Genomic DNA, 14,741 nt, shown 5'->3' on the forward strand with positions numbered 1-14,741 from the left:
AATGGGGAATTATAGACCGGTAAGCCTGACATCGGTAGTGGGGAAAATGCTGGAGTCCATTATAAAAGATGTAATAGTAGAGCACTTGGAAAACAGTGACAGGATCGGACAAAGTCAACATGGATTTACAAAAGGTAAATCGTGCTTTTTTAATCTACTGGAATTTTTTGAGGATGTAACTGGAGGAATAGATAAGGGAGAACCAGTGGATGTGGTGTATTTGGACTTTCAGAAGGCTTTCAATAAGGTCCCGCATAAGAGATAAGCGTGTAAAGTTAAAGCACATGGGAATGGGGGCAAGGTACTGACTTGGATAGAGAACGGGTTGGCAGACAGGAAGCAGAGAGTTGGAATAAACGGGTCTTTTTCCGAGTGGCAGGCAGTGACTAGTGGGGTACCGTAGAGATCGGTGCTAGGACCCCAGCTATTCACAATATATATTAATGAGCTAGACGAGGGGACTAGACGTAATATCTCCAAGTTTGCAGATGACACAAAGCTGGGTGGGCGTGTGTGCTGTGAGGAGGATGCCGAGAAACTCCAGTATGATTTGGACAGGTTGTGTGATTGGGCAGATGCATAGCAGATGGAGTATAATGTGGATAAATGCGAGGTTATCCACTTTGGTGGCAAAAACAGGAAGGCAGATTATTATCTGAAAAGCAATAGATTGGGAGAAGGGGGAAGTGCAACGAGACCTGGGTGTCCTTGTGCACCAGTCGCTGAAGGTAAGCATGCAGGTGCAGCAGGCGGTTAAGAAGGCAAATGGTATGTTGGCCTTCATAGCGAGAGGATTTGAGTACAGGAGCAAGGATGTCTTGCTGCAGTTGTACAGGGCCTTGGTGAGACCACATCTTGAGTATTGTGTGCAGTTTTGGTCGCCTTATCTGAGGAAGGATGTTCTTGCCATGGAGGGAGTGCAGCAAAGATTCACCAGACTGATACCTGGGATGGTAGGAATGACGTATGAGGACAGATTGGGTCGATTGGGCTTATATTCACTGGAGTTTAGAAGAATGAGAGGGGATCTCATTGAAGCTTATAAAATTCTAACAGGACTTGACAGACTAGATGCAGGAAGGATGTTCCCGATGGCGGGGGAGTCCATAACCAGGGGTCACAGTCTAAAGATAAGGGGTAAGCCATTTAGGACAGAGATGAGGAGGAATCTCTTCACCCAGAGAGTGGTGAACCTGTGGAATTCTCTACCACAGAAGGCAGTTGAGGCCAGTTCATTAAATATATTCAAGAAGGAGTTAATATATTTCTCAAGGCTAAAGGGATATGGGGAGAAAGCAAGGACAGGGTACTGAATTTGGATGATCAGCCATGATCTCATTAAATGGCGGAGCAGGCTCGAGGGGCCGAATGGCCTACTCCTGCTCCTATCTTCTATGTTTCTATGTTTAAGGTGGTGGATGGGGTGCCAATCAAGCGGGCTGCTTTGTCCTGGATGGTGTCGAGCTTCTTGAGTGTTGTTGGAGCTGCACTCTTCCAGGCAAGTGGAGAGTATTCCATCACACTCCTTACTTGTGCCTTGTAGATGGTGGAAGGGCTTTGGGGAGTCAGGAAGTGAGACACTCACCACAGAATACCTAGCCTCTGACTTGCTTTTGTTGCCACAGTATTTATGTGGCTGGTGCAGTTAAGTTTCTGGTCAATGGTGACCCCCCCCAGGAGGTTGATGGTGGGGGATTCGGCGATGGTAATGCCGTTGAATGTCAAGGGGCGGTCGTTAGACTCTCGCTTGTTGGAGATAGTCATTGCCTGGCACTTGCGTGGCGTGAATGTTACCTGCCACTTATCGTCATCCAGGTCTTGTTGCATGCGGGCATGGACTGCTTCATTATCTGAGGAGCTGTGAATGGCGCTGAACACTGTGCATTCATCCCCATTTCTGACCTTACTTATCTCATGATATCTGCTCGCAACCTTCTCTCCTTACCTAACCTCACATCCTCTTGCCCTGCCTCTTCTTTGCATCTCTGTTATAAATGTGTTATCATTAATTTTCATTTTGTACTTTCACCAGTAGTTATGCTTACCATTGCTACAATATATACACAATGTGCAACAAACTTTGGGGAAGGGAGTTACTAGTTCAAGACTTGGATCAACCACTCTGACACAATATCCTTTCTTCCTATTTTTTCACTTTTTGATTGGTCTCTGGTCAAATGTTACGGCCAGCTTTCTAACAGGTTCTAGAAGCGTAACGTTCCCTTTTACCTTTTAACCTTTGCCAGAGGAGTTGTTCAAAGGAAGAATATTTCTGGTTCAGGATATGATCCCTTATAGTCACCCAGCAGGGGTTATTTTTTTTAACAATAAAAACCCTGATTTCACTGTTATCCTGTCGGTGTTGCATCTATGCCACGTTTTCCCTGGTCCTGTCCCCATGCTTGCTGTTGTGTCATGGTCTCTGCTGGTGACCTCCCAATATTCTCCGGCCTCATTGGTCCTCTGATGTTCACCAGACTCCTCTCCACCAAAATTGTAAAACCTCTTCTTTGTACCTCATCTTCCCACACTCCTTATTCGCATCTACTCGAGCTGCAAATTATTTTATTTAAAAAAACAAACTTTATTGCTTGTTTTCCCTGGGGCAAGATATGAGTTTGGACAAGGTTAGCCCTCTTTTATCGAATGTGCAGGCACAATTCGGCAACACTGCACTGCGCGCTTTCCTCTCCAGTTGTGTTCTATGATATAATTGGGGATTTCCTCTACAGACTGCCTCAGTACAGCCTGTTCTAATTTAAAGCTGGTACCAGAGGCAGATAGATTCAAATTCCCCTGCATGCTTTCAGGGGAATGCTTATTTTTTATTTTAAATATTTTTTAATGTGTAAAACTGTTTTTATTTGTTTTCTATTCATGCACTGTGACATTGATGAAAATTAATATTACAGTAGTGAAGATAGTTCAACCATTTTACCTCTGCAGTCCTTAATTTAAATTTTGCTCCTATTCTCTCTGTCCTCTTTTTAACTTTCATTTTTAGTATTCATTAATCATTTTACCAAATTTAATTTTTTGCTTCCAAAATTTGTATTCCACATTTTTAAATATTAAATTTATCGCTTTACTTCCCTCGCACAAAGTGGGAGGAACTTTGCCATTGTAGGGCTAAACTTTGAATCCAAAATACCACGAAGCTCCCTTGAATTTTCAACCAGAAAGCATCGTAGACACAATGGGCTGGATTTTCCAACCTCGGCAGGTCCGGGGCGGGCCACGTCGATGGTGTGTGGGGACCTCGCATCTGTGTCAATCCCAGCCTCCAACAAGATATTCCGATGGGGCTCGTTAAGCCCGCCCTGCGGGGTTCCTGGCCAATTAATAGGAAGCGGGTCTGATGACGTCATTTGATGACGGGTTATCAGCCACTTTCCTTAAAGGGGCCATGTCCAAATTGAGTTTGACGGTTCTGCTGTCAGTGTTCTGCAAATACTGACAAACACTGCACAAAGGTGCACAGCTGCACCCAGGCTCTCCCATGACTCCCTCCATAATCACAGCACACAGGGAGGTTCTCTTCCCTTCCAATGGGTGGAAGACACCTCCCAGGACATCTGGTTGCACATGGCATAGGAGGACACAAGCAGGGATGTAATCAGGAGGACCAGGCTGCAGTGGCACAAACCTTTTAATTAATTTCAGTAGATCACGAAACGTTACTGCCAAGCCACACTCAACCTCATCCTGCTGTGCCACTCATCACATCCCCATCACACTGCCTTCCCTACCCTACTCCTGCACATCCTTACACCAACTTACCTTGCACCTCCACACATCCCTCTCTATCTACATTATCACTTCCCCATCTCACTAGCCACCCCTCACACTCACCCTCATCCTACTGCAATCATACCAACTAACAACACACAAAGGTAGACATAGAAACATAGAAGATAGGAGTAGGCCATTCGGCCCTTCGAGCCTGCTCCGCCATTCAATGAGTTCATGGCTGATCATCCAAATTCAGTACCCTGTCCCTGCCTTCTCCCCATATCCCTTGATCCCTTTAGCCTTAAGAAATATATCCAACTCTTTCTTGAATATATTTAATGAACTGGCCTCCACCGCCCTCTGTGGCAGAGAACTCCACAGGTTCACCTCTCTCTCTGGGTGAAGAAATTCCTCCTCATTTCAGTCCTAAATGGCTTACCCCTTATCCTTAGAAGATGACTCCTGGTTCTAGACTCCCCGGCCATCAGAAACATCCTTCCTGCATCTAGTCTGTCCAGGCCTGACAATTTTATAGGTTTCGATGAGATCCCCTCTCATTCTTCTAAACTCCAGTGAGTATAAGCCCAATCGACACAATCTCTCCTCATACGTCATTCCTGCCATCCAAGGTATCAGCCTGGTGAATCTTCGCTGCACTCCTTCCATGGCAAAAATGTCCTTCCTCAGTTAAGGCGACCAAAACTGCACACAATACTCAAGGTGCGGTCTCACCAAGGCCCTGTACAACTGTAGCAAGACACCCTTGTTCCTGTACTCGAACCCTCTTGCTACGAAGGCCAACATACCATTTGCCTTCTTAACCGCCTGCTGCACCTGCATGCTTACCTTCAGCGACTGGTGCACAAGAACACCCAGGTCTCTTTGCACTTCCCCTTCTCCCAATCTATTGCCATTCAAATAATCTGCCTTCCTGTTTTTGCCACCAAAGTGGATAACCTCACATTTATCCACATTATAGTGCATTTGCCATGTTTCTGCCCAATCACCCAACCTGTCCAAATCGTACTGGAGTTTCACGACATCCTCCTCACAGCATACACTCCCACCCAGCTTTGTGTCTTCTGCAAATTTGGAGATATTACATCCAATTCCCTCGTCCAGATCATTAATATATATTGTGAACAGCTGGGGTCCTAGGACCGATCCTTGCGGTACCCCACTAGTCACTGCCTGCCACTCGGGAAAACGACCCGTTTATTCCAACTCTTTGCTTTCTGTCCGCCAACCAGTTCTCTATCCAAGTCAATACCTTGCCCCCAATCCCATGTGCCTTAATTTTGCACGCTGGGTGGTTTAGCCAATGTTCACGTGAAGATTCTGGTAATGTGCTGTCAAATATTGAGATCTTTAATTTCAACAATTTGCACTCTTGGACAGATTTGTGTGCACCTTTGAAAGTGGCTTAGTGAGTTGCAGTGAATGGTGAGACATAACGTTCCGCCCTCCCCACCCCCAATGGTGATGAGTGTGAAAGGAATGGCTTGGGATACTTTCTGGTGTTGGTGTGGGGTGGTGCCAACCTGGTGCATCATGTGGCAGCCAGGGTGTTAAGTGAAGCAAATCTGGACATGGTGAGGCCATCGCTGGCGTCTCGGGCAGCCATGTGCACGGGTGATGATGCCCTGTGTCCAGTGCAGCATCAGTTGATTGCGGAGAAGGTTGGTGTGGATGTTGGTGCTGCTGGTGTGCCCGGTGATGCTGGTGTTGGGACTGATCGTGTTGGGATTCTGAGGACCAAGATGAGATTTTTTCAAGGGCACCGATGCCGATGGAATAGATGGCAGGTGAGGTTGAGATGACAGAAGCAATCTGTCAATGTTGAGATAGGTTGCTCCAAGAAGGTGACAGTGGATAGAGAGATTACTCCAAACACTTCAAAAGTGCATAAAGCTCAAAAGTGGGCTCCAAGTACTGAAGGCTGTAGCTTTTGAGATTGGAAAGTGACCAGCTGTAAAATGGCAGGTTTTAAACCACTTTTGCAGCTGTGACCTATTGAAAGAAATGGAGTTGTTCAGAGCCCGACATACTGACTTGGTGTGATCCCTGAGCGACGGGAACCTCGTGAAAAACTTGAGAAAATGCTTTGGACATGGTAAAATGTTGATTCAATTGCTTTAACTACCCTGCTAACTATCAGAATTGCCTGACCCACCGCTTAGTGCTGGGTCTGTAAAGAGCAGGCAGAGCCGGCACTTGGGAAACTCACAAGAAGGCGGGTTCAGAGCGGGATACCGGCCCGTTCTCAATCTTTTTGATTTTGACAGCAGACCTGCCTCCAAACCCGCCCTCTGAGCGCTGGCAAAATTCAGCCCAAAACTGCCAATCTTCGATATGTTCTTCAATGTCAAGAATCATGAAGATGGCTGCCAACAAATATACTTCTTAATCTGAATTTTACAATAAAGATAGATTTTTAAAAAAATCCTACTTAATTCATATTTTAAAATTTAGATCACTTTGGGCTACAAACATTTGGAAAAACATCCCTTTCAGACCCGATGTAACCAATTACACCCAAAGTGAAGTGTTGTGTTGAGAAAGGACCGAGCTGACTTTGTCGTTCATCGTTCGCCCTGTTGAGAAAGATGCGTCCGATTTCTGGAGGTGAATTTGGCCTTTGTTAGATCCGTGCATCTTGATGTTGTGTTTCCTTCACTAATTAGACAAGAGACTGCAGGGAACAATCAACAGGTGTTTACTGGATGAGGGTTACTCTAAAACTAATTGTACAGATCCCTACTCGGGGTTTATATACAGGTGTGGTCACTGCTGGTACTACAGTATACAGGAGCTGTAAAAAGTAGTTCTCCCCTTAAAGGTACATACATTACAGCCTTGGGTGGTAGCAAATTGGCAGCTCGTTTTACACCCGCCCGATTTTCTTTTCAGAATCAGTCAGGGTGTAAAACAAGCTGCCAATTCGCTGTCACTCGTTCTGGGAAAATGCCCAAGAGCAATTTCACTCCCTCTATGTTCAAAGGGGGAAGAAAGTGCTGCTAATCTAGATAGAGTGTTAATAAAATGTGGGCTGGAGGGAAATTATGTCGAGGAAGGCATTGCCCAAGAAGGCTTGAGTGGGGATTTCTTTTTCTCTGGTACTCAGTTTGCAACCCTGATTTTTTTTTTTAACCCTATGGTTGAGCAGCTTTGAAGGGTGGGAATAGGATCTTGAAAGAGGTGTCACCACAGTATCTGAGAGTTTTGCCATTTATTTTATGTAGGATGCTTGTAGCCATTAGAGAGGAGAGAATTTCATTCCATCAGTCTAGGCTGAACATAAGCCCAGGTCCTGGGCCCTATTTTTGCATTATAGTGTGAAGAGGACTCCACCTTTTGTAAGGAAATCTCTTAACTCAATAAAAATGATTCCTCGTGATTCTAGCTCGAGCGTATTGTCCAAATGCAACTTTATTACTCAGACACCAATAGTGTAATAACTATTGCGGTTATACAATAGACTCAAACAACCTGGCTTCCTGCAGACCCGAGGTGATCAAGCTTGGCCTCCGTAGGTGTTGGACTTCCGGCCGTCCCGTGAGCTCGAACTACAAGAAGCTGTTACCTCTTTTGTATCCCCCTTTTGTCATCTGTCACATGTTCAAAGACCTTCCAGGTGAAATCTCTTAAAGTATCTCCCCCCCACCCCCCCCTTTTAATGTGAGTCATATCACATGATGCCCAGAATGTTTATTGAAGCGAGGTTCCTTCTCGCCAAACCTCCAGACTTGACATAATAGCCATCTCGATGGTTTAGCTGTTAATCAGTTCCTATTACAAAAGGAACAGGACGACCTAAACAATCCCAGATAGTTCAAAAGGAAAATACTGCAGATGCTGGAAATCTGAAATAAAAACAGAAAATGCTAGAGATACTCAGCAGGTCAGGCAGCATCTGTGAAGAGAGAAACAGAGTTAATGTTTCAGGTCGATGACCTTTCGTCAGAACTGGAACAAAGCAGGAAATGGAACAGATTAGTGTAGGAGCTGGGAAAGGGGGGAGGGGAGGAAAGAACAAAAGGGAAGGTCTGTGATCGGATAGAAGGCAGGAGAGGTTAAGAGATATTGAGAGATATTCAAGGCAAAAGCAGATGGTAATGGGACAGGTTAAGAAACAAAGGATGGCTAGAGATGAAGTGTAAATTGCGCTGGCAGAATGAAAGACAGCTGCCATGTGGGAGAGAAGAAAAGACACAAACAAAAGGTGTGGATAAAAAATACATATAGGATAGGGGCCGAGGTTATGGTCTGAAATTGTTGAACTCAATGTTGAGTCCAGAAGGCTGTAAAGTGCCTAATCGAAAGATGAGGTGCTGTTCTTCGAGCTTACACTGAGCTTCAGTGGAACAATGCAAGAGGCCGAGGACAGTGAGGTCTCAGTGGGAGTGGAGCGAAGAATTAAAGTGACAGGTCACCGGAAGCTCGGGGTCCCCCTTACAGACTGAACGGAGGTGTTCCACAAAGCGGTCACCCAATCTACGCTTGTTCTCCCCAATGTAGAGGAGACCACATCGTGAGCAGCGAATGCAGTATACTAAATTGCAAGAAGTACAAGTAAGTCGCTGTTTCATCCCAGATAGTTAATGTGACACTGCTTGGGTGCTTCCATTGTTCTGGCCAATACCTGATACTCGCACCTCACATGGGATGTAGCCAACATGTCTGCTAGTTGCTACTTCCATCGTTCTGACTAATCTCCAATATTAGCATATCCTAATCGGACAATGTTCTAGAGATATGATGGGACACCTGATACAAAAGCAAGTTCTAATACCTTTCAAAAGGGTCTATACTAGATCTATACCAAGCCTTCTACTAAGACTTAGGGGTCTAGAAATTTGATGGCGTTGCGCCTGAGGTGACTTAGGATGGAATATAGCGGGTGACCTGTGTCCACTGCCTGCCATATTGGTTAGGGCTGCTCAGTAGGTGTCCAGGGCATGCATTTAGGCTAATTGCATAGGCAAATCAGGGGCCTAACCATGATTTCAAGCCCCTTTGCAAATTGGTCTGTGAGCAAGCACATCTTGCATTGTGCTGTGATCAGTTGCTTCAAGGTCTCAGCAGCCAAACCGGCCGTTCTTTGTTTACCTTATTATGGAGCCACGAGGAGCTTCTCTCAGCTCCATATTAAACCGGCCACTGCCGATTTGGTGTCAGCGTCATCCTTAAATTATCTTGGGCCCACAAAGGCCAATAATTTTGACTAACCACTGATATAGAGGCCACCAGTTGGGCTTATTATTAATTATCCTCAGCCTTATTTCTAGATTGTAGGCAAGGGCAGCAGGCGCATGGGAATACCATCACCTCCAAGTTCCCCTCCAAGTAACACACCATCCTGACTTGAAAATATATCGGCCGTTCCTTCATCGTCGCTGGGTCAAAATCCTGGAACTCCCTCCCTAACAGCACTGTGGGAGCACCTTCACCACACGGACTGCAACGGTTCAAGAAGGCAGCTCACCACCACCTTCTCAAGCGCAATTAGGGATGGACAAGAAATGCTGGCCTTGCCAGCGACGGCCACATCCCAGGAATGAATTTAAAAAAAATTATGGTACTTTGTTCAGGAGTTCATTTCTTCCTGTTTCTTGCAAATTTCTAACTCTATGAAAGGGAGTTTCTCTGGCGTTTACTGTAACTGGGATAATGCTAATGTTTTGTCACTGCCTCCTGCACTAGTCGACTCCTACAGTGTTTCACAGACTGAAAAACAGCGGAACTTTTCTAATATATTGAACATTGAGGGAATTTCAACTGTATTAAAAAAAAAAGTCAGTAAAGGTGCATATAATTTTCTGTCAACTTTACTGGCCACTGCCATAGGATTCTGTTCTGCTGTACCTGCTGATAGCTGGTTTTTAAGGCTTTTAATCAGATGGCCCCTCTCAGAATGTATATGAAGTTCATACTGAACAAAAATAGACCGCAGGATTCTCTGGTACACTTATTCGAAAAATGTTCTGAGGTAAATTGAAACACATCCGGCATCTTATTCTAAAATCAATTTGTAAAACTCTAAACTCAGTGTTGTTGACTCTGAATTGTTGATGGCTATATAAAATACAACTTTCAGCTATTGTGCAAGCTCATAAGAGGAATACAGATAAAGAAGGCTGTTCGGCCCGTTTTAACTCCTCCTTTCAGAAGGAAATAAGGAATACATCAGAGCTTCCAACGCTTGGCAGATCTTTGCTTCTTACCTGTGGTAATTTAGCAAACAGAGTAGCGGACAATGAGAGTTTGTTGCTAGGAATTAATCCATACAATTTCTAAATACCTACCAGCTTTTTCAGTATTTTGAAGTGTGCCTTTATCTCCCTCACACTATCAGTGGTGTCAGTCAAATTGTAACAGGAAGTTTTTGCTAGACACGAGCATAAGGTTGATTTCAGATTACCGCCCATGTGATGAAGAGGAAAATGTATCCCAAACTCTGCACCTTTCGCTCTCTGTTGCCTCTGTTGCATTGAGCTAATGAATCTCGGGTCCAACAATTAACCCAGATCAAAGTGAATAACTTAGTGCAATTAATGTTGGATTCCCACCACATTTCCTGTCGGTCCCGAAGGCAAAAAATACCAACTACTGGGCCCACTTTATACAGGCTAAAACTACACCTTAAATTTATTAATAATTAGATGATATACAGAAGCAAAGATAACGACAAAATAATTATGTGTGTGTGATCATTTGTAATAGGACAGGCTGACAGTTTAAAAGTGTCTCGTGCTTCCAGCTTCTGCAGGAACACTCTTTAACTCATACAGGCAGTGGTTTACGTCTCACTACCACCCTGTTTGCAGACACAAAAAGGGGCAGTAATGGAACCAGAATGGAGCTGGTGCTGGTCCTGGAGACTTTCTGCTGCTTTGATGTCCATTGTGATTTTCAGGCGGACTTGAATCCCGGCAGTCAGATCCCCCATCGGTAGCAGATGGGAGCCTCATGCGTACAAGGGAATAGGGGTCAAGTCACGTCATTTAGACCCCAATGACACTTATGTCTTTGTCCACCTGACTCTCGCCAGTCCCTGCTCCCGCCTACCAACTGTGGGTGGTACAAGTCGGGAGGAGACTCGTTCCAGGGATCGCCAGCTGCTGTCAGGTTACACATCGATGAAGCTTTTGGAGACATTATTCTGGCAGTCGCTTGTGGGTTTTCCACTGTAACATGTTGGAAAGCTTATATAGTTGCTGCTGTAGGTTTTACACTCATGTTGATTCCCTCTCCGCTGTGTTGCTTCTCTTCCCTTTTAAGCTGCTGCTGCAGTCTCTGGACAAATGGCCACACTGGGCGATTTTCTGCATCCAAATCGGTGGGCTGTCTATTGGGAGAGCCTCTCATTTTGGCAGCTTCCTGACTTCATAATAATGAGAACCAACCGTGTAATTTATGTGGGTAGAACAAATGAAGGACAGCGACACAATGAGCTGCTAGTCCATGTGCTAGTTTACTAGGCCAGAGCGAAATGAGCATGCTCATACTAAACCATGTGATAAACCATGTGATAATACATTACACTGCTTTCCCCTTAAAAGGAATGTATGTATTCCCCTCAAATACAACAAAACTATGGTCCCACCTTTCCCAGCATATACCACATAACAAAAACTCCTGGCTTCTTTTTCTTTTAAATGAACTACAAATCCAGTTTAATAACAGGTTTGCGGAGCCTTCCTGATCTCCTTACTGAAGATTTTGGTGTTGATCCAATTTTCAGGCTAATTTGTTTTCGTTCCAAACTCAAAGATGACCCTGTTTCTATCTCAGACTTGATTGAACCTGGTACTTCAGTTACTGAAGTCTGAACAGAGTCAAACTCATGTATGTGTTCATGATCAAGTGGTTCAAGATCACGTCTTGGTTCATCTCTAGCAGAGATCATTTGATCTACTTGAACACTTCGGATGTTGTCAACAATCTCAACCAAATACCTGTTGGTTCCACTAACCTCTACCACAGTTCCTACATCCCACGTGTGTGAACTCGACTTGCCAGGGGGACTGAGAACACGAACACACTCATTTTGTTTGAAACTGCGTTCTTTCTGATTGATGTCATAATAATGTTTCTAACACAACTGTTTCTGTTCAACTCTTGAGGACAAATTTGGCTAAACAAGACTCAGTCGTGTTCTCAATCTGCTCTTCATCAAGAGTTCTGCTGGGGTATATCCAGTTGTAGTGTGTGGAGTAGTTCTGAACTTCAGCAAGAAATTTGCCAAACATTGTTTCATGCTGAGTCCCGAACAACTCTGCAACACTTGCTTTTTGAGAGCTTCTTACACTATTCTGTCTGACCTTTTGACTGCTCCATTTGAAGCTGGTGATATGGTGGAACAAGAGTGTGTTTGATACCATTCCGTTTCATGAATTCTTGGAATAGAGCAGAATGAAACTGAGGGCCATTGTCAGAAACAAGCTCTTCAGGTAAGCCATGACATGCAAAGATAAACCTCAACTCATCTATGGTACGTTCAGTTGTAGTATATTCATGTGTTTCACTTCAATCCACTTTGAGTGACTATCTCCAAGTGTAGTGTATGTACCCGTCTATCTTTAAGGGAACTATTGAATGTAACCGTTCACCTTTAAGGGAACTACTTTAGGTGTGGCACTATTTGTTTGGCTTCTGTATACTGTAATACCGATAGTGACCACACCAGTATATAAGTGTTGTGGCATGATTGCTGGGGCAGATTCGCCCGGACCTTCGAATAGTAAAGACCTGTTTGTTTGTTACTTCTGAAGTCTGTGTATTTATTAACTGCACAACCCACAGACTTTACAGTGGTGACGAGTCCGATCGTACCCTGCGGCAAGACTACCAAAAGCAACGAAGAGCGTCGAAGAGAGACAACCGCCCTCGTCGTGCTACCAAAAGAAAACACGAGGCTGCAGCAACAGAAAGCAGGAAGACTAACAACAAAAGCTGTATCAGCAACAGGCACTGACTACCCTTCTGCCACGGTGCGGAGTGAGCCGACCAGCAAGAAACAAGGCGGCCGAAGAGACTGTGAGTAGGGGAAGGTGTAGAAGTATCCGGAGGATAAGGGCAGAGCACTCGACCTCGGTCGAGGGGGAGCTGTGCCGGCCAAAAGTCGGGTCCAACGGCGTCGGGTGACAGCCGGACCGCGATCGGCGGGAAAACTCCGGGCAGCGACCGCAGCCACGAAGCGCTGAGCCTGCGAGTAGGCGCGGGAAGAGAAACCCAGCCGCAGCCGGGGAGGGAAACACCGGTCTGCGAGAGGGCTGGGGAGGCGAACGGGAACCGTGCGGGTGAGAGCCGGGTGCGGAGAGAGAGACTGCGAGGAGCCAGTCCAGCGGCTGAGCTGTTCTCCACCAACGGGGTACTCAGAGCTGGCAAAACCGAACGTGCGGGAGTGGGTGAGAGACACAGCCGAAAACGGGGTGAGAGACTGCGCGAGAGCCAGTCCAGCGGCTGAGCTGTTCTCCACCAACGGGGTACCCAGAGCCGGTAGCACCGAACGTGCGGGTGAGAGAGCGACAGAGCCGGGTACGGAGAGAGAGACTGCGCGAGAGCCAGTCCAGCGGCTGAACTGTCCTCCGTTAATGGGGTGTACCCAGCGCCGGTAGAGCCGTGTGGGCGGGAGGAAAAGACATAGCCGAGTAAGGGGAGCTGTGCGGTAGCCAGCCAGCGGCTGAACCTGTCCGCTGTGGGGGAAGCGTACCCCTTCCACCGGGAAGAAACGCGGGAAGCCGCCATTAGGCGGAGAAGACGCCAGAAGCGGGAAACCGCCATTGAAGTGGGCGGGGCGAGAAAGGAAGAGCGGGAAACCGCCATTTTCGCGGGAAAACCGCCATCTTGATTGACATACCGCCATTGAAGTGGGCGGGGAGAGAAGGAAAGAGCGGGAAACCGCCGATTTCGCGGGAAAACCGCCATCTTAGAAACAAATAAATAAGAATACTTAAAGAAATACTGGTGCTGCTTCCAAGGGAAGAAAGATGCCTAAGCGAGGGAATATTAACGACTTTAATTCTGAAATAGAAGACTGGGCCACGTACGTGGAACGCATAGAGATCTATTGCGAAGCCAACAAAATAGAGGAAGACGACAAGGCGATAACATTGCTAAACTCGATGGGGGCAAAAACATACGGGCTCTTGAAGCATCTAATAGCACCAAATAAACCAGCGGATCAGACCTTCGAAGAGATTGTGGCTGTGCTGAAGGACCACTTGAACCCCACACCGCTGATGCTGGCTGAACGATTCAAATTCTACGCAAGAACGCAGAAGAAAGACGAAAGCAATGCGGAATACTTAGTCGAACTGCGTAGGCTAGCGAAATACTGCCAGTTCGGAGGGAATCTGACAGAAGCGCTGCGGGACAAGTTCGTATGCGGATTGTCCAAAGAAGGGACGCAGAAGCGACTACTGGAAGAGAACGACCTCACACTGGACAGGGCTGTCCTTATAGCTGCATCGCACGAAGCCGCAGCGAAAGGAACGGCGGAAATGCAACTAAAGGCGGCGGCACTCGGGGTGGACCAAATTACTTCAAGCACAACAAAATGCTACCGTTGTGGGAAGACAACGCATGACCAGAATCAATGCTGGTTTAAGAACCAAGAGTGTAGGAAGTGTGGCAAACTGGGTCACATCGCGAAGGTATGCCGGTCCGGGAAAAAGACCAATAATCAAAGGAAGCCACCACCAGAAAAGTACAACAAGGTACACAAGGTGGCTGAGAAGAGTTCAGACGAACAGAATTCAGACTCAGACCCAAACAACCAGGAGCTGGGTAGTCTGAGAATCCACAATGTGGGTAAAGAAACGGATCTACAGGCCATCTGGGTCATACTAAAAATAGCTGGAATCCAAGTAAGAATGGAGCTGGACACTGGATCAGCTCTATCAGTCATCAACCGAAGGGACTACCACCGGCTATTCTCTCACATACCTTTAAGAAATACCAAGTTCGTATTACAGACATACACGGGGCATAACATATACCCCGTG

Source organism: Somniosus microcephalus, chromosome 5 (genome assembly GCF_052327205.1).
Source record: "Somniosus microcephalus isolate GS21.2 chromosome 5, FLI_Smic_1.0, whole genome shotgun sequence".
Taxonomy (NCBI): Eukaryota; Metazoa; Chordata; class Chondrichthyes; order Squaliformes; family Somniosidae; genus Somniosus; species Somniosus microcephalus.